A 21,915-nucleotide genomic window follows, 5' to 3' on the forward strand; every position below is an offset into this window, starting at 1 on the left:
GCCTATGTTCATAGAAGCACAATTCATAATACCTAAAACCTGGAAACAATCCAGGTGCCCAGCAACAGATGAGTGGCTGAGAAAGCTGTGGTATATATACACAATGGAATACTATGCAGCTACTAAGAACAATGAACTCAACTTCTCTGACCCATCTTGGACAGAGCTAGAAGGAATTATGTTAAGTGAGCTAAGTCAGAAAGATAAAGACAAGTATGGGATGATCCCACTCATCAACAGAAGTTGAGAAAGAAGAACAGTAAGGGAAAGTAAAAGCAGGATTTGACTGAATTTGGAGTAGGGCACCAAAGTAAAAACCCTGGGGTGAGAGTGAGCATGGATATTTGGCTTCCTGGAGCAGCAGGGGGTGGGTGGGGAGGTATGGGACATAGTCTTTTGGTGGTAGAAATGGTGTTTATGTACACTCCTATTAATTTGTAGTCATAGAAATCACTATTTAATTAATATGAGAGGATAAAATTGATTGAATGTCTCAAACTCTTTAAAGCACAGACTGAGTCTTTTTAATACATAGGCTGAGTCTTTGATATGTTGACTGTCTCAAAAGCCTAGACCAGGGAGAACAGAAGCAACCAGTGGCATAGCTATATACAAATAGTGTCAAAGGACATAATTTTTGGTGATGTTATGTATGATACAGCAATTCCTAACAAAGGGATTTTTCAAAGTTAACTCAATTACCAAATAATGTGATTATAATAATAACTATGTACTGTCTTCTTAGCCTTGAGACAGCAGGAACCTCCCATTTCCACTATATAGCCTATATTTCCCCCTGTCCTGGAGCCTCTAGTGTGGTGCTCACTTTCCTGTATGCTTCTCTCAATTCATACCATATAATATTCATACCAATAATATTCATACCAATAATATTGCATCCACTGATTCCCAACCTAATCAATGCAACGAGTACCACCCCAGCATGCTTCACTTCAGACTGTGCCCAGAGACATCAGTCTCTGGAATGTCAACCCTTCAGCTTCATTACTCCCATGAGACCTTTCCTTTCATAGAATTTTCTAATTCCATTCCAGGCAGTTCACTTCCTAACAAAGTCCCAAAACCTAGACATAGACCAGGTCTCATGAGATAGAGCATATGTTCACATATATCCATAAACTAGGGCAAAATATATACCTGAAAGCAAAAGTACACAGTAAGTATAAAGTTCCTAATAAAATAGTATCTACTTAGATACCCTCCTCACCGACTTCCTATTACAGTTCTTTCACTCACTCCAAAGTTAACCTTAGCAAAGCAAGGACTGCAAAAGCTGAAGGACAAGAGACTGGCATACTTTAATGATGATTCTTTAGTCAATATCAGGTCACCCCATCAACTGGGGCTCCATTAGGGGATTCCTGAGATTCCCAAACAGACATTATGTGCCTAGACCTCAAATAAATCCCTCTCTCCATTGTTACCGGTCATCTCTAACAAGAACAACACAATAGACCCCTTTGTGGGCCCCCCATAGGACCTTGCCCTCAACTTGGATCAACAATGGTAGAGAATGTTCCATCCTCCAAAGGGAGGATGGACAACATACTCTATCCTACACCTGAGGAAGATAAGTCGATAGTGGGGCAGCATGGAATGTTCCTACTCATGACCACAGAATGTGAGCTCAGATCTAAAGGGATGCAGAGGTCACATAGGCTCCTAAGCTGATTATGGACCCCAGACCCAATCAAATTTGTGGGGTTTACAGTCAACAGTATTTATACCCCATTCCCATATTAGGGAGCTACTCTCTTCCCTGATCCAGCTTTCTGTTCCTTTTTCAGCCATGACATCATCTCCCCAGACAATAACTTAGATCCACCTGCATATCAGATTTCAGGCTCAGGGAAAAAAAACAGTAAACTAGTATAGCCACAGGCCCTTTGGAATATAACTAAAATATGCCTACTAGCTATCTACAAAATGGAGGACCCCCCAACTCTTCATCTGCACTATCCCAGTCTTTATGTCCATGATTGTTAAACAATTTGTTTGGCTTTGTATGTTAACTCTCTTTTCAGCCAACAGGTTCCAGATGCTAGCAGGATGCCAACCAGACTTCCCTGGACAGACAACCCCATCAATGTGTCCTGGAGCTCTGCTTCCCCAGAGCCCCACCCTACTAGGGAAAGAGAGAGGCTGGCTGGGAGTGGGGATATACCAGTCAATGCCCATGTTTAGCAGGGAAGCAATTACAGAAGCCAGACCTTCCACCTTCTGCATCCCACAATGACCTTGGGTCCATACACCCAGAGGGATAAAGAATAGGAAAGCTATCAGGGGAGGGGTTGGGATACGGAGAGTTGGTAGTGGGAGTTGTGTGGAGTTGTACCCCTCTTATCCTACGGTTTTGTCAATGTTTCCTCTTTATAAATAAATAATTAAATAAAAAAAGAAACAAGGAAAAAAAAAAAGAAACAAGCTGGGAGTATGGATCAACCTACCAACATCCATTCCCAGTGAAGAAATAGTTACAGCAATCAGAACTCCCACCATCTGCACTCCAAAAATAATTTTGATACATATTCCCAGTGGGGGAAATGGGAAAGGGGGGAGGTGACCAAAGGCCTCTGAACTCCAACTCCATAAGGACCAAGAGAGAAAAGAGGAAAAAGGGAGTGACATTTCAATGTAGTAGTGGGTGCATTTGTGACTTGGAAAGGAAGAGATGATGGAAACATAGAGAGGAAAAACTGGGCAAATATATACAAATATAGACAGATAATTATAGAAGTAATTGTTAACCCATATCTTCAACCTTAAGAAAACTGCTGTAGCTTACAATGGAGGAACTGGGGATTCAGAACTCTGATGGTGGGAACAGTGCAGAGTTGTACCCCTGTTATCTCGTAATTTTGTAAATCAACATTAAATCACTAATACAATTTTTATTTATTTATTAAATATATTCTTTTTTAAGAATTTATTTATTTATTCATGGGAAAGATAGTAGAAAAAGAACCAGGCACCACTCTGATACATGTGCTGCCAGGGATTGAACTCAGTACCTCATGCTTCAGAGTCCAGTGCTTTATCCACTGCGCACCTCCCAGACCACATAATATAATTAAAAAATAATAATAATTTGGTATCAGACATCAAACTAAGGATCTCATGTATTTGCTATATTGCTGAGACATCTCCCAGGCAATTTTTTTAATTTTTCTTTTATTTAAGAAAGGATTAATTAACAAAACCATAGGGTAGGAGAGGTACAACTCCACACAATTCCCACCACCCAATCTCCATAACCCACCCTCTCCCCTGATAGCTTTCCCATTCTCTATCTCTCTGGGAGCATGGATCCAGGGTCATTGAGGGTTGCAGAAGGTAGAAGGTCTGGCTTCTGTAATTGCTTCCCCGCTGAACATGGGCATTGACTGGTCGGTCCATACTCCCAGTCTGCCTCTCTCTTTCCCTAGTAGGGTGTGTCTCTGGGGAAGCTGAGCTCCAGGATACATTGGTGGGGTCTTCAATCCAGGGAAGCCTGGCCAGCATCCTAGTGGCATCTGGAACCTGGTGACTGAAAAGAGAGTTAACATAAGAAGCCAAACAAATTTTTGAGCAATCATGGACCCAAAGCTTGGAATAGTGGAGAGGAAGTGTTAGGGAGGTACTCACTACAAACTCTAGTGTACTTCTGCTTTCAGGTATATATTTTGTAGTAGTTTATGGATACATGTGAACATAAGCTCTCTCTCACAGAAACTGGTATATATCTAGGTTATAGGACTATGTTAGAAAGTGAACCACCTGAGATGAAATTAGAGTGTACTATAAAAGGAAAGGCCTCACCCGAGTAATGAAGCTGAAGGGTTGTCATTCCACTTGTGAAGTCTCTGGACACAGTCTGAGGTGAAGCATGTTGAGGTGGCAATCGTTGCGTTGGTTAGGTTGTGATCGGCAGATGCAATATTATTTGGTATGGATTGGGAGAGGCATACGGGAAAGTGGGCCCTATCCAAGGGTTCCAGGACTGGGGGAAGTAGGGGCTCTATAGTGGAGATGTGAGGTTCCTGCTGTCTTAGGGTTCAAAAAGACAATCGATAGTTAATGTTATCATCACATTATTTGTTAATTGGGTTAACTTTGAGAAGTCCTTTTGTTATGGTTTGCTGTATAGTATCCAGTATCTTGTATATAGCTGTGCTATTGGACGCTTCTAATCTACTTGGTCTAGGCTTTTGAGAGAGTCCGCATATCAAATACACAGCCTATATATTAAAAAGATTCAGTTTGTGTTTTGAAAAACTTTGAGACATACAATTGATTTTCCCTGTCTCATATTAATTAACTAGTGATTTATATGTCTACATTTTGCTAAGAGTGTACATAAACACCATTCCCACCACCAAAAGTCTGTGACCAGGCAATTTTTTTAATGAGAGAAGAGAGAGAGAAAAAAACAGGCAAAGAGAATTGGCTCTGAGCCCACAGACAACTTTCCTTTAAACCGTGTGAGTAGAAAGCAGGGGGCAAAAAAATGGATTAATAGTGCTTGGGTTTTATTCTGAGAATCCCAAATCAATTTTTTAGCAAGTAGTGGTAGGAAAATAAGTGTAAACTTGTATTGCCGTTCAGAGAATAAACCTCAGCCTTTACTTCTGACAGCTACTCTCCTCCAGAGACTATATGTTTTATCTACAGGTTGGGAGCAATTCGGAGGCGCTGAGATCAGGGACCATGCCTGTTGTTTCCATGTGTAGCAGCCCCTGTGTGTACACATTTGGACTGTGCACCTGCTCCTGGTGTTTTTTTTTATTCTTACTTAAAAAAAAAAGAGCACAGCACATATCTTTTCTATCTTTCATAAATTCATCATGATTGATGGCTTATGTATGTCTCTGCTTGATTCAAGAATTACTGCCCTTGGTACTAGTAAATTTTATTTCAGTGGGGCTTGTGGAAGGATTAGAGGTATATCTGTTCCATCTGTCACCTTGATCCAGAAGCTTCACTTCTTTAATCTCAAAGTCATCTCTACCAAACTTGTCTTGATCACTTCTCTGATATTTATTTGTCCCTGTATTGCTGGTTTCTTTCTTTTTCACTGTTCCCTGAGTGTTGATGTTTTCCCTTTGGTTTGTCTCCTCTTTTATTCTCCTACTTTTTTCTTGGCAAGTGACATTTACTCAGTACCCTGGATTCAACTACCAGTTTAAGCTGCTGGACCATCTGTCATCTCCACTGGTCTCTAGTTGTATATTCTCTATTCTCTAGTATTAGTCATACCGTATTTAATTTCCCAGCAATTGTCAGGAAATAATAGACATTCAATATTTATATAATTAATTAGAGAATGCTTAAAGTATGTTAAACATGAGTTTATTATTGCCTTTCTACCACACAGTACTACTCCCCAACTATTTTTCAAAAACTTACCAAATTAATTATTTGTTCATTTTGGGGTGTGCTTAAACCTAAGGCTACCCCTCACCAATATTTTAATACAAACTGTTTTCTAGTAATACAGCATGTTCAAACTTTATATAGCTTTCTGCCCAAAAAGGTTAAAGACTAGAAGCTTGAGATGATCAAAAAACTACACTAGTTTCCAGTTATAGCACAGAACTATGATTCTATTTCTAATTTAAGTCAGTATAATCAAACTTCTGTTATATCAGGTCTTTGAAAATAAAATACTCTAAGCAGAAGTTTTCATTTACTTAATTGGCTACCATTGCAAATATAGATTTGATCCATATGTTTCCGAATGGATGTGTGTATCTCTGTCAGTCTTCCCTTTGTTTTGGCTATAAATTATAATTTTTAAAATCTGATTTCATATGAAAAAAGGTAATAGCACTCAGTCTTCTAGTCTGAGAATTTCAAGTATAGTGATTTTTTTATACCGGACATAGATTATATCTAACTCTACCAAATGAGGAAAAACTTCAAATCCTTTAGATGCTTTTCAAAAAATCCTTAAGTTTCTTTGTCTATATAACACAATTATCTCACCCCTAGCAAGGTGGTATACCATTATAGTTACCATTCTTGCTTCAACTCTATTCATTAATGGTCTAGTCAATCTGTCCTCACATTCAAGTGTTTCTGAAATAATGACTCATATATTGTCCCAGTGACACCATAAAAGCTTTTTTAAATGTAAGAGAGTGTAGACAAGATGGGTTTTATAGATGTGGAATCATAGTTGATCTTTTCTGTGGATACTCCAAAAAAAACTTTATATGTATAGTAATGTTGATAATAACAGAAGCCAATTAATGTGGGTTGAGAAATAAAGACTATTCTAATCTCATTGCATAGTCCATATCATTTTTACAATAACTTTTTAGTGTGCATAATACTACCATTTTAGATATAAAGAAATGAGATCTTAAAAAATAAATTAAATGCCCTGATCAAGTTCTTTGCTTAATTTATGAGTGTTAGAGCTGGAACCTGATAACTTAGACAGTCAAATATCAAAAGATATCAATTTCTACAATCACTGGGCAATGACAACAAACAAATTTCATCTTTAATGCCAGTTTTGATTAATTGATAGTGACGATGTGGAACAAGAATTTGAAAGACCTCAAATCCCCAGATTCAGTCAAAACTGAGCAGTAATATCAACCATGATCACATCAGAAGTGTGGAGGACGGGGTTCCCGGAAGATGGCAGACTGAGAAGCTGCTAGTGGCTTGAGCTCTGACCACATCTTCTGGAAACAGTAGGATTTTCTGACTTTAGTAGGCCAGTCAATAAGGGGTCCTAGCGGTGACACCAAGGAGGTGACTATAACTTAATTTGGGTTAAGAAATAGACCAGAAAAAAAGGGAAAATAAATTTTTTCCTTTTAATTAGTAAGCAAGTAACCTCTTCCCCCTCCCCATAAGTAACCTCTTCCCCCTTCCCATAACCAGTCCCTGGGGATCAGCTCCTAGCAGGCTCCCCTGCTGAGCTTCTGTCTTTACCAAATTCCTATCCCACCAGGGAGTATCATTCATTCTAAGTCTATACCCTTCTGAAACCTCTGGCCTTTTTTCTTTCTAAGTAGCCAACCCTCCACATCACCCCACATAGCTAATTAAATAATTAAAAATAAATAAATAATAATTTAAAAAACTCCTTTCACCGCTCTTTTAAGACTGTTCTTTTTATTATCTTTTTCATTTTTCTCTCTCTTTCTTTTTTTTTCTTTTTCTCATTCTTGTCATCCTTTCTTCCTTAATCCTACAGCTTCCAAAGCCACAGGCCCCAGCCCCCACACCACCAAACAGTGTGCTTTTTTGAATTCACTAATACACATTTGGGAATTATTTTGGGGAAGAATTCTGACACAGTGTGGACTCTCACTGTGTCTCTGCTCAACTTCCCTTCCTCCTTTACCCACCCCTAGAATATATAGTGGATAGTAGATTTGCATAACTGTCTATTTCAGCTATCCTTGTCTAGGCCTGAGGGTTTTTTTTTCTCATTCTTAACAATCAGCTGCCTCTGATCACGAGGTTTGAGGTAATCTGGGACAGGTTTTTTTTTTTACCCTGCTCTATTTTATCATTAATATTATATAAAGGCATATGTCTTCCCCCACTTTAGGTTGATCAGAATTAACTCTTAGGGTATCTTTCATTGCTAGGGTAATGGGCATCTTATTTATTGTGGAAGGAACTTGTCTCCTTACTCCTACCTCCTCTACAGACTCTCCGCTCCCTCCTCCTCCTAGCTAATTAAAAAAATTAAATTAAATTAAATTAAAAATAAAGTAATAAAAAAACACCTTTCCTTTCACTGCTCTTTAATTACAGCTCTTTTTCTTATCTTTTCCCTATTCTCTCACTTGTCTCTTTTTTCTTTTATTCTTTTTCTTTTTCTTTTTTTTTTAATATTGTCATACACTTCTTCCTTCCTTCTTCTTTGCCTTTCTGAATTTGTGAATTATTTGGGGGAAGAAATCTGACTCAGAGAGGACTCTCCATGTGTGTATCTCTGCTCTAGTTCCCTTTCCCCTCTTGTTACCCCTAGAATATACAGTGGATAGTAGATTTGCATAACTGTCTATACTTGCTATCCCTTCTTTCTTTTCTCTTTCTTCTTCACTGGGATTTGGTTACTATTTTTTCATGGACAGGAGAAATTGTTTGGTTAACTAGTAGTGATTAAACTGCTTCAATACTTGCTTCAGTTGCTACTGTAATTCCTGAGGTTGGTGAGTGCAATTGTCATAAAGGTATTTAGTACAGTATTGCTTGTACTCAAGACACAACAGCTGAGGAACAGAGCATAAAAAAGAAACACATAAATCAAAAAAAAATGGGTAGATCAAAAACAAATAAAACTGCTACTCCAATGAATGAAGACAAGAGCCCAGAAGAAACTACAAATCAGCCAGAAGTAACCATAAATAAGAAAAGTATGCAAGCAATAATAAACTTATTAATCACAGAAATGAAAACAACATTGGAGGAAAGGAATGGCAGTATTAGGGAAACAACAGTTGAGACCCCCAAGGAAAATACTGATTATCTTGAGGCAATTAGAGAACTGAAAGCTGAAATAGCTGTAATGAAGAAAGAAGCTGAGGCAAGGGAAAACAGACTAACAAAAGGAGAAAACAGAATTAGTCAGACAGAGGATGAGTTAGAGAAAATGAAGAAAGAGGTGAAAGAGCTTAAAAAGAGATTGAGAGACACTGAAAACAACAACAGAGACATATGGGATGATCTCAAAAGAAGTAACATTCATATAATTGGCCTGCCAGAGGAAGAAAGAGAGGAAGGGAAGCAAATATTCTAGAGGAAATAATACAAGAAAACTTCCCAGACCTGAATAACAGAAAGGACATCAAGATTCAAGAGGCCCAGAGTGTACCAAACAGAATCAACCCAGACCTGAAGACACCAAGACACATCATAGTCACAATGAGAAGAAGTAAGGATAAAGAAAGGATCCTAAAGGCTGCAAGAGAGAAACAAAAAGTCACATACAGGGGAAAACCATTAAAATTATCTGCAGACTTCTCCACTCAAACTCTAAAAGCCAGAAGAGAATGGGAAGATATCTATCGAGGCTTAATGAAAAAGGGTTTCAACCAAGGATAATATAACCTGCCAGACTTTCATTCAAACTAGATGGAGGTATCAAAACCTTCTTAGACAAACAGTTAAAGGAGGCAACCATCACCAAACTGACCCTGAAAGAGGTTCTAAAAGACCTCTTATAAACAAAAACATCACTATAATACTTGCAATATATCAGAGCAAACAAAAAAAAATTTTTTTTTGAACAATGGCACTACAATATATTAAATCCATAATATCAATAAATGTCAGTGGCTTAAACTCACCCATCAAAAGGCACAGGGTGGGGGGATAGATCAGAAAACATAATCCAACCATATGCTGCTTGCAAGAATCCCATCTGTAACAACAAGATAAATACAGACTCAAAGTGAAAGGATAGAAAACTATCGTACAGGCTAACTTACCACAAAAAAGGGCAGGAACAGCCATTCTCATCTCATACACGATAGATTTTAAATTAAATAAAGTAATAAAAGATAGGCAAGGACATTACATAATGATTAGAGGATCAATCAGCCAAGAAGACTTAACAATTATTAATATCTATGCACCCAATGAGGGACCATGTAAATACATTAAGCACCTACTGAAAGAATTTCAAAAATACATCAATAGTAATACAATAATAGTGGAAGACTTCAATACCACACTCTCACACTTAGACAGATCAACAAAGCAGAGAACAAACAAAGATACAAGAGAATTGAATGAAGAGATTGACAGAATAGGCCTCTTGGACATTTTCAGAGTCTTTCACCCACAAAAATTGGAATACACCTTCTTTTCAAATCCACATAACACATACTCAAGGATAGACTACATGTTAGTGCACAAAGACAGCATCAATAAATTCAAGATCATTGAAATCATCCCAAGTAACTTCTCAGACTACAGTGGAGTAAAACTAACATTTAACAACAAACAGACAATTATTAAAAGTCACAGAATTTGGAAACTAAACAACATACTTCTTAAGAACCACCGGGTCAGAGATTCACTCAAGCAGGAAATTCAAATGTTCCTGGAAACAAATGAAAATGAAGACACAACCTATCAAAATATTTGGGACACAACTAAAGTAGTACTGAGAGGGAAACTTATAGCCATACAATCACATATTAAACACCAAGAAGAAGCTCAAATGAACGACCTTACTGCACACCTCAAGGACTTAGAGGAAGAGGAAAAAAGGAACCCTAAAGCAACCAGAAGGACAGAAATCAATAAAGTTAGAGCAGAAATAAACAACATCAAAAATAAAAGAACCATACAAAAGATCAATGAAGCCAAATGTTGGTTCTTTGAAAGATTAAACAAAATTGACAAACCCCTAGCCAGACTCACCAAACAAAAAAGAGAGAAGACTCAAATTAATAGAACTGTAAACGATGGAGGAGATAACACAACTGACACCAGAGAATCCTGCAAAACTTCTATGAAGAACTATACGCCACCAAGCTAGAGAATCTGGAAGAATTTGAACAATTCCTAGGAGCATATGCCCTTCCAAAACTGAACTAAGAAGAACTACAATATCTAAATGCAGCAATCACAAACAAAGAAATTGAAACCGTTATTAAGAATCTCCGCAACAACAAACATCCTGGACCAGATGGCTTCACAAATGAATTCTACAAAACTTTCAGGAAACAGTTAGCACCCATCCTTCTTAAGCTTTTCCATAAGATTGAAGAAACGGGAATACTCCCTTCCACCTTCTATGAAGCCAATATCACCCTGATACCAAAAGCTGATAGGGACAGAACAAAAAAGGAAAACTACAGACCAATATCTCTGATGAACATAGATGCCAAAATATTAAACAAGATCTTGGCCAACCGGATACAGCAACATATCAAAAAGATTGTTCATCATGACCAAGTGGGATTCATCCCAGGAATGCAAGGCTGGTTCAACATCCATAAGTCAATCAATGTCATTCACCACATCAATAAAAGCAAAGCCAAAAACCACATGATTATCTCAATAGATGTAGAGAAAGCCTTTGACAAAATCCAACACCCATTCATGCTCAAAACTCTACAAAAAATGGGAATAGATGGGAAATTCCTCAAGATAGTGGAGTCTATATATAGCAAACCTACAACCAACATCATACTCAATGGACAGAAGCTGAAAGCATTCCCCCTCAGATCGGGGACTAGACAGAGATGTCCACTGTCACCATTACTCTTCAACATAGTATTGGAAGTTCTTGCCATAGCAATCAGGCAAGAGAAAGGAATCAAAAGAATACAGATTGGAAGGGAAGAAGTCAAGCTCTCACTATTTGAAGATGATATGATAGTATACATAGAAAAACCTAAAGAATCCAGCAGAACACTACTGGAAGTTATTAGGCAATATAGCAAGGTATCAGGCTACAAAATCAATGTACAAAAATCAGTGGCATTTCTTCTGAAGAAGAAGACATCCAGAAATCACTCCCATTTACTGTTACAGCAAAATCAATCAAATACCTAGGAATAAAGTTGACCAAAGAAGTGAAAGACTTGTATACTGAAAACTATGAGTCGCTACTCAAGGAGATAGAAACTGATACCAAGAAATGGAAAGATATCCCATGCTCATGGATTGGAAGAATAAATATCATCAAAATGAATATTCTCCCCAGAGCCATATACAAATTTAATGCAATACCCATCAAAGTTCCACCAGCTTCTTTAAGAGAATAGCACAAACACTACAATCATTTATCTGGAACCTGAAAACACCTAGAATTGCCAAAACCATCTTAAGGAAAAGAAACAGAAATGGAGGCATCACACTCCCAGACCTTAAACAATATTATAAAGCCATCATCATCAAAACAGCATGGTACTGGAACAAAAATAGGCACACAGACCAGTGGAACAGAATTGAAAGCCCAGAAGTAAATCCCAACACCTATGGGCATCTAATCTTTGATAAGGGGGCCCAAAGGATTAAATGGAAAAAGGTGGCTCTCTTCAATAAATGGTGCTGGGAAAACTGGGTTGAAACACGCAGAAGAATGAAATTGAACCACTTTATCTCACCAGAAACAAAAATCAGTTCCAAATGGATCAAAGACCTAGATGTCAGACCAGAAAGAATCAAATACTTAGAGGAAAACATTGGTAAAACACTTTCCCAGATACACCTCAAGGACATCTTTGATGAATCAAACCCAATTGCAAGGAAGACTAAAGCAGAAACAAACCAATGGGACTACATCAAATTGAAAAGCTTCTGCACATCCAAAGAAACTATTAAACAAACAGAGAGACCCCTCACAGAATGGGAGAAGATCTTCACATGCCAGACATCAGACAAGAAACTAATCACCAAAATATATAAAGAGCTCAGCAAACTTAGCCGCAAAAAAGCAAATGACCCCATCCAAAAATGGGCAGAGGAAATGAACAAAACATTCACCACAGAGGAGATCCAAAAGGCTAACAAACATATGAAAAACTGCTCTAGGTCACTGATTGTCAGAGAAATGCAAATTAAGACAACACTAAGATACCACCTCACTCCTGTAAGAAAGGCATACATCAAAAAGGACAGCAGCAACAAATGCTGGAGAGGATGTGGGGACAGATAAACCCTTTTACATTGCTGATGGGAATGTAAATTGGTACAGCCTCTGTGGAGAGCAGTCTGGAAAACTCTCAGAAGGCTAGACATGGACCTTCCATATGACCCAGTAATTCCTCTCCTGGGGTTATACCCCAAGGACTCCATAACACCCAACCAAAAAGAGGTGTGTACTCCTATGTTCATAGCAGTACAATTCATAATAGCTAAAACCTGGAAGCAACCCAGGTGCCCAACACCAGATGAGTGGCTGAGAAAGCTGTGGTATATATACACAATGGAATACTATGCAGCTATCAAGAACAATGAACCCACCTTCTCTGACCCATCTTGGACAGAGCTAGAAGGAATTATGTTAAGTGAACTAAGTCAGAAAGATAAAGATGAGTATGGGATGATCCCACTCATCAACAGAAGCTGACTAAGAAGATCTGAAAGGGAAACTAAAAGCAGCACCTGATCAAATTGTAAGTAGGGCACCAAAGTAAAAACCCTGTGGTGAGGGGTAGACATGCAGCTTCCTGGGCCAGTGGGGGGTGGGAGTGGGCGGGAGGGATGGGTCACAGTCCTTTGGTGGTGGGAATGGTGTTTATGTACACTCCTAGAAAAATGTAGACAAATAAATCAGTAGCTGATTAATATGAGACAGGGAAAATCAATTGTATGTCTCAAAGTTTTTCAAAACACAAACTGAATCTTTTTAATATATAGGCTGTGTATTTGATATGTGGGCTCTCTCAAAAGCCTAGACCAAGTAGATTAGAAGCATCCAATAGCACAGCTATATACAAGATACTGGATACTATACAGCAAACCATAACAAAAGGACTTTTCAAAGTTAACCCAATTAACAAATAATGTGATGATAACATTAACTATCGATTGTCTTTTTGAACCCTAAGACAGCAGGAACCTCACATCTCCACTATAGAGCCCCTACTTCCCCCAGTCCTGGAACCCTTGGATAGGGCCCACTTTCCCGTATGCCTCTCCCAATCCATACCAAATAATATTGCATCTGCCGATCACAACCTAACCAACGCAACGATTGCCACCTCAACATGCTTCACCTCAGACTGTGTCCAGAGACTTCATGAGTCGAATGACAACCCTTCAGCTTCATTACTCGGGTGAGGCCTTTCCTTTCATAGTATACTCTAATTCCATCTCAGGTGGTTCACTTTCTAACAAAGTCCCATAACCTAGATATACACCAGTTTCTGTGAGAGAGAGCATATGTTCACACGTATCCATAAACTATTGCAAAATATATAACTGAAAGCAGAAGTACACTAGAGTTTGCAGTGAGTACTCCCCTAACACTTCCTCTCCACTATTCCAAGCTTTGGGTCCATGATTGCTCAACAATTTGTTTGGCTTCGTATGTTAACTCTCTTTTCAATCACCAGGTTCCAGATGTCATCAGGATGCCGGCCAGGTTTCCCTAGACTGAAGACCCCACCAATGTGGCCTGGAGCTCCGCTTCCCCAGAAACCCACCCTACTAGGGAAAGAGAGAGGCAGACTGGGAGTATGGACCTACCCGCCAATGCCCATGTTCAGCGGGGAAGCAATTACAGAAGCCAGACCTTCTACCTTCTGCAACCCACAATGACCCTGGGTCCATGCTTCCAGACGGATAGAGAATGGGAAAGCTATCAGGCGAGAGGGTGGGATATGGAGATTGGGTGGTGGGAATTGTGTGGAATTGTACTCCTCCTACCCTATGGTTTTGTTGATTAATCCTTTCTTAAATAAAAAAGAAAAAAAAAAGAAGTGTGGAGGAGATTTTAAGTGCTTGCCATGCTAGGGAAAATAAAAGAGAAGGACTGACTGATAAGTAACCTAACTACCTATATATAACTCTTAAACTATAGCACAGATCTAATTTTTCCAAATCACTTGTTGAAGAAACTCCCCTTTCTCTATTTAATTTTTTGGGACCCCTTGTGAAAAATTCATCATCCATAGACTTAGGAGTTTACTTGGGGGTTTCAATTCTGTACCCCTGGCCTGTGCATCAATTTTGGTTCCAATACCAGACAGATTTGATTACAGTATCTCTGTAATATATTTTGAGGTCAGGAAGTTATTACTTGTCTCACTTAACATGATTCCCTCAACTACATCCCAGATGAGGGATGCTTATGATCTTCAATACTGGAGTTGTCACAGAAAATTTCCCTTTCTAGATGGTTGTCAGGGGAATCATAGATAGGTAGACAAATTTTTTTGGAACCATTAGATACCTCCAGTCTTGTCATCAAGATTGGTTTTTGGGTTCCAGATAAAGTTTATGGTTCCAGATAAATTTCTGTAGCAATTTGGTAATGACTTTATGGAAATAGCATTAAATTAGTATATGGCTCAGAGTAGAATGGTCCTTTTGATAATGCTAATCTTTCTGATCTAATAACATATCTTTCCATTGCTTTGTATTTCTTTTTTAAATATTTTTATATTTATTTAAATAGTTCCTTCTATTGCCCCTGTTGTTTTATTATTGTAGTTATTATCGATGCCATTGTTGTTGGATAGGACAAAGAGAAATGGAGAGAGGAGAGGAAGACACAGAGGGGAAGAGAAAGATAGACACCTGCAGACCAGTTACACCTCTTGTGAAGCAACACCCCTTGCAGGTGGGGAGCTGGGGACTCGAACTGGGATCCTTACGCTGGTCCTTGCACTTTGAGCCACGTGTGCTACCGTCTAACTCCTGAAATTATTTTTATTTTAAATAGAGATAGGAAGGGAATATCCTACCCTGCCACTTGAGGAAGACTGGTACTGAAATGAGTGCAGATTGCAATGTTCCCAGCTGTGACCATGAGCTGCAAGCTCAGACCAACCGGGACTCAGAGGTTACACAGGCTCCTGTGCTAAATATATATATTTATATTTATATATGCCCTGGGTCAGGTGGATGGAGCTAAATAGTTGATTTTACTCACAGAATTTTTTTTCAAGAATGGGAGCAACTCACTGCCCTAATCCAACTTTCTAGCCCTTTTCTCTACTATGACATCAGCTTCTCAGACAATATTTCTATGCAACTTCATGTTAGCTAGCAAACTCAAGCAAAAACTACCGTAGTTGTGGACCCCTAGAAACATGTCTAAAGTGGACTTCCAAGTTTCTTTCCACCCTAAGATCCTTATTCTCATCTGCTGTGTTCCTACTTTTTGGTTCCTTTTCTTTAACCATTGTGTCTCACTTTATATCTTGCACCTTTCAACCACATAGCTCCAGACATTACCATGATTCCATCCTGACTTCCCTGGGAAGAGGACTTCACCAATTTGTTCTGGAATCTCATCTCTCCACAGCTTCCCCCCAAGTAGGGAGAGATAGAAACAGGCTGCAGACATCCATGTTCAGTGGAGAAGCAATTACAGAAGCCAGAACTCCCATTTCTGCATACCAAAATAATTTTGATCCATATTCCCAGTGAGGGAGATGTGTTGGGGGTTGTTGAAGAGGATCAGAGGGTTCTGAACTCCAATTTCATCAGGATCTGGAGAGAGAAGAGAAAAAAGAGAGGGACATTTGGATGTAGTAATAGGGTTGGTTGTGTGTAATATTTGCCCAGGATATGTAGATATATCCCCTATGGAGATATGAAGGAAATAAAACTCCAAATTAATGTAAGTATCCTACCCTACTATAATCTCTCTATGTTTATACCTATATACTGTCTTCCCACACTGTCTTCTCTCTTTAGAATGGAGAACAAAGTAATTATGAGGAAAAGAACAAGGACATAAATTTTATGAAGAAGTAAATGTCATCAAAAGAGAATCTAGACAAGAAAAAACAAATGGAGAGAAAAACTGAAATACATTGTGAATTTTTGCCAGTATCACAATAAACTGACATTTTGAATTATGGTTACTTACAGAAAGTATTAGAAACTTTCCAAGAAAGGGATAGATTACATAAATGATATATTCAGTACATTTTGCTAGTTTGTTACCTTGGACTGCTAATTTATGCATTATATTTTTACTCTGATAATTTCTGATTTTTATTGTCTTGAAGCCCTGAGTTGGAGAGTCAGCACCATATAAAATGATAAACAGTGACCTTCTATCTCTCCTCCATCCCATTCTCTCTCTCTCTCTCTCTCACACACACACACACACACACACACACAATTATGAAACAATTGAAATTAACAAAATTTTGATATAGTACTATGTTATAGTTGGATGAGATATGAACTAATGAGGAAAACCTTTTCACCATGAAGTTTTGCTAGTGAGCTCATAGTAAGTTATTAAAAGAATTATCAGACTGAAGGATAGAATGAGCTCATTTTTAATGTGTAAAATTTGCTGACATTTTCAGTTTAAATACAATGACTTCCTATAAACTTTAGTTGAATTTAAAGTTGAATGTTTCAACAATATGAGTAACTGCTTTTTAAAAGCAATTCCTGTAATATAGATTGCTGGGTTTTTTGTTTGTTTTTGTCTTTGACAAGCCAAGGCCTCACACACATGTGATTTCATACTGATCTGGGACAACTTTTCATTCAGAAAAAAGAAAGAAACCATAGTATCAGAGCTGCTATCAGATGTGATAGCTCTCTCACATATTCTGGGACTCAAATCTAGGCCATTCAAATAGGCCTAGCGGGCTATTACTCTAGCTTAATAAAGCACTGTGAAAAGGATCCATAGAAATGTTTCTATTTTTATAATGTCTTGTTTACATATATGTGTGTGTGTGTGTGTGATCTATTTTTTGTTTCCCTTTATATTTTTATTAAACTGGAAAACAAATTGTCCTATCTATTTAAAGTTCTCCCGGATAAATTTCAGTATGTTTTGCAACACTGTTAAAACATTAATCGATGACACTTTTTTTATTAGTTTGCAAGAACTTATTAATGTCAGAGAATGCAGCAATGCAGCAAATTTCACAGAAAGACCATGTTATTGGAGAATGCTATTTAAAATTTAAGTGTCTTGATTTAGAAAGCACAGTCAATGCATATATTCTCCATTTGGAAACATATCTTTATGAGGTATCTGTTTCTATTTCTACTACAACAGCCATTAAATTTCTACTAGAAGATTTAATGGGCTTTAAAATATCAGGATTGATTTGGATTTAAAAACAGATAGCAGAGGATGAAGGAATCACTGCACACCAAAAGGTTAAACTTTATTTTTTTCCAAATTGTCATGAAAAAGAAGCTGATAGTAACTTCAGGAAATCCAAACCTGTGCAGTCTCTTGAACTGTCGGTGTCCACATGCTTGCGAAGTTCTGAGGGTTTGCCTGGGTTTATTAGAAATCATTAAAATGGTGCATTCTCCCCAGCTGATATTAATAAGGCCACACCTTTCTTGCTGCCTGCAGTGCCTCTGTGTAATTCATGGCTGCCCCCAATTATCTGTGGGGAATCTGCAGAGCTACAGAGGGGGTTCCACACCGGCAGGCACTTAATGAACAGGCTGGCTTATAAACACAGGCTAATCTCCCCCACATGAGCACCTGAGGAGCATCACAAGTGACATCTGTTTAAATTTTCAGGAAAATTAATGACCCCTAAAGAGTCAGCACTTATCAGGCTTGAAATAGGTTTGATAGAGGACTCACTACAGAGAGAAATGTTTATAATTGTCCCTAAGTGCCTCATTCAGTGGCTTCATCATGGGAACTTTCATTGACATCTTCTCTTCTATGAATGTTGTGTTGGCAGAATGACATGGTTCAATCTGTTCCTGATATTGGACTCCTAAGGCCACTATCCTCAGATCACAAGTCATTTAAAGCGATCAGGCCTGTGGTTGGCATTCTGACCACTGAGGGAAAATCCCATCAGAAACATACATTGTTGTGGCCCACAAGGCATTTGTTATGCATCAGCTCAGCCCCAAAGTTGTGCCTCACTAAGGGAATGAGGAATAGACCAGCCACACTGCCGGCTCTCTAAAGAAGAGAGCAGGAACAGGTAATTAAATGCAGATTGGTCAAGGGGCCAGAAGTGACTTTTAAAAAACAGATCTGGAAAAAAACAGCACATGGCAAAACTCAGCTGCCTCTTCTCCCACTCATGCATTCTCTCCTGCTCTGGTGTTTTATGGTTTTATGTATCTTTCCAACAGGACACACCACCTTGTTCTCAGTTTCTTTACATTCTACATATTCCAGGATTACTTAACTGGAAGCTTTTATCACAATTACTTAGGGATCGAGGTCAGCTACCTCTCCTTCATGCATACTTCTGTAATTATTACATTACACGGAGAATCACATATTAGTCTTCCTTCCTTCCTTCCTTCCTTCCTTCCTTCCTTTCTTTCCTTCTTTCTTTTTTCCTTTTTCTTTTATGCTCAGCTCAGCTTATGATGATATGGAAACTAAACCTGGAACCTCTGGTGCTTCAGTCATGAAGGTGTTTTTCATAACCATTATGCCCTCTTCCCAGCCCTCCTGTACTAATTTTTAAATGCAGCTCTGCAAACTAGAATGCTTAAAGGACAATGAATAAATAAAAGTATAAGAGATAATTGACCAAGGACAGGGAGGTCAGCTGATTTAAGGAAGCGCTGATTTAGTTTATATCTGGTGGGGGCGTTGTCAAAAGCAGTGTTAAAAAAATTGAGAATATGGGGGCCAGGTAGTGGTGCACCTGGTTGAAGGCACATGTTACAATGCACAAGGATACAGGTTCTAGCCACCAGTTTCCATCTGCAGGGGGAAAGCTTCACAAGTGATGAAGCAGTGCTACAGGTGTCTTTGTATCTCTCACCCTCTCTATCTCCCCCTTCCCTGTTGATTTCTGTCTGTCTTTATCCAATAAATAAATAAATATAATAAAAAAGAAATGTGAGAATAAAACAAAAAAATATATACATGCAAAAGTCTGTGGTAATCCAGTGCATGACTAAAATGCTCCAAGTGTAATATCAAGAAGAAAAGAAATAGGAGATTAGGATAGAGAGGGAAGAAGGCAGGCTTTTCACTACTAAAGATTCTAATCTTTGAAGTCTGGCAGTGGCATACTCAGTTAAGCACACATATTACCATGCACAAGGACCCAGATTTAAGCCCCTGCTCTCCACCTGCAGGGAGGTGCTTCACAAGTGGTGAAGCTAGTCTGCATGTGTCTATCTTTCTCCCTCTCTACCTCCCCACCCTGTCATTTTTTCTCTATCCTGTCAAGTATAATAGAAAGGGGGAAGGAGGGCATGGCTGCCAGGAGCAGTGGATTAGTAGTGTTGATTCTGAGCCACAGTGATAACCCTAGTAGCAAAAAAAAAAAAAAAAAAAAAAAGGAATTGAAAAAAAAACTGCAGCTTTTGGTTTTCATCACATTGTAGACAAAGTGAAAGAATGTGTGGATCATTTAAGTAGAGATGAAGACTAAGAGAGACTAGTAGCCCCATTATGAGAAGCAGAGTGATGTTTACAAGTTTTGGAAAGTGTGACGCTGCATAATCCAGAAAATCAAAGGTACATGATAGAATAAAAGATTTACAACTTATTGTTTCATCAACTAAAGCATCACAATGTTGTGAAGAATTAATTCAGCAGTATAATTGTGCTGAGCATAGTATATATGCTTACCTGGCAGTAAGTCTCTGCCTCATCAGAATGTAACTAATCATGTGTGAAAAGCAGTGAGAGACCACATGAGGGCCATCATTGGCATGTGACTTAATTTAACTAGTGATTAAGAGTGGGGCAGCACCCAAATGGGAGAACAAGATGGCTTGATTGGCACTGAGATGAACTATGTGCTTCAGGCTCCAAAGTACCTACCTCAGGAGCAGAGATCTGATAATAGCGTGTTGGGTTTAGATCTACTGATAAATCTAGTGGACTGTGGTTCTCAAAATCAACAGTCTGATCAACATGGAAACATCATGTTCTTTGATTCATTTTGTAGTCAAGAAGGAGATGAGAGTTTAAGGACAATTGGACAAGTTCATGCAGTTCGGGCATTAGTATAACTATTTCTTGAACAAGAATAAGCAACCAAGTTGGCAGAAAGGAAAATAGATGAATTGACCAAAGATGCACCCATCATTCAGCATGATAAGAGCAGGGAGTGATAAGAAACATGTGGGGAAATCCAGTGGGTATCAACTGAAAAGACTGATGATACAGAAGAGAAACATGAGGAGGAAGAAGATGAAGAATTTGACCTCTAGATGACTGGATTAAAAAAAATTATAGGATGTATACTCAACAGAGTATTATTCAGCAATAAAAGAAATGATGGCGTGGAATAGGATGAAGGTGGTGGAGATAGTGGGGGGAAATAGTATACTAGATTTAAATATAATATTCATCCACCTGATCTAGAACAAGTAAAAATAAGAATGATTGCAAAGTATTACTTCAGAATATATTCCAAAATAGGTTATAGAAGTTCCAGAAGAAGAGAGAGATAGGCTGGGAGCATGAATCAACCTGCCAATGCCCATGTTCAACAGGGGAGCAATTACAGAAGCCAGACCTTCCACCTTCTGCATCCCATAATGACCCTGGGTCCATACTCCCAGAGGGCTAAAGAACAGGAAAGCTATCAGGGGAGGTGATGGGATACGGAGTTCTGGTGGTAGGAATTGTGTGGAATTGTACCCCTCTTACCCTATGGTTCTGAGTTTTCTTTTTATAAATATATATTTTTTAATTTTTGAAGAAAGAAGTTCCAGAAGAGTGAAAGCACAAAGTTGAAATATGCCATGGTCAAATACAATGAAAAAAGAGGAACATTCAAATACACTACAAACCCTACTGTTCAAGTGGGAATCATATGGCCTTCAAGATGTTTTGACCCAGACAGTACAACTCCCATCAAAGATGCCGAAAAAAAAAAAAAGTCTCCTCATCTGTACTTGCTAAATAGTCTGAGTTCTTCATGTTGGACTGTCACCTCTCAAAGTTCATATCTGTCTTACAAAATGTTCATGCATGCACTTTTTTTCACAGAGTCTGTTCCATGATAAAAGTTAATTATAAAGAAAGTACATCCTTGGTGTATTGCACTAAAGTAAAAGACCCTGGGGTGAGTCGGGAGAGAGTTCAAGTCCTGGAACACGATGGCAAGGGACCTAGTGGGAGTTGTATTGTTATGTGGAAAACTGGGAAATGTTAATGCATGTATAATGTATTGTATTTACGGTCGGCTATAAAACATTAATCCCCCAATAAAAAAAAAGAAAAAGAAAAGTACATCTTATCTTTTGCTTTTCACCCTTGAAAGTACAGGGAAAACATACTTGATGAGAACAAAGTTGATGCTGTGTACCAGACTA

The 21,915-nt window shown here is 38.5% G+C and overlaps 1 pseudogene; it reads left to right on the top strand.

The window, feature by feature from the left end:
• Positions 1-17,547: 17,547 nt before the first annotated feature.
• Positions 17,548-20,805, top strand: LOC103118168 (wings apart-like protein homolog; annotated as a pseudogene).
• The last annotated feature ends 1,110 nt before the right edge of the window (positions 20,806-21,915 follow it).

Source organism: Erinaceus europaeus, chromosome 4, assembly GCF_950295315.1.
Source record: "Erinaceus europaeus chromosome 4, mEriEur2.1, whole genome shotgun sequence".
NCBI lineage: Eukaryota > Metazoa > Chordata > Mammalia > Eulipotyphla > Erinaceidae > Erinaceus > Erinaceus europaeus.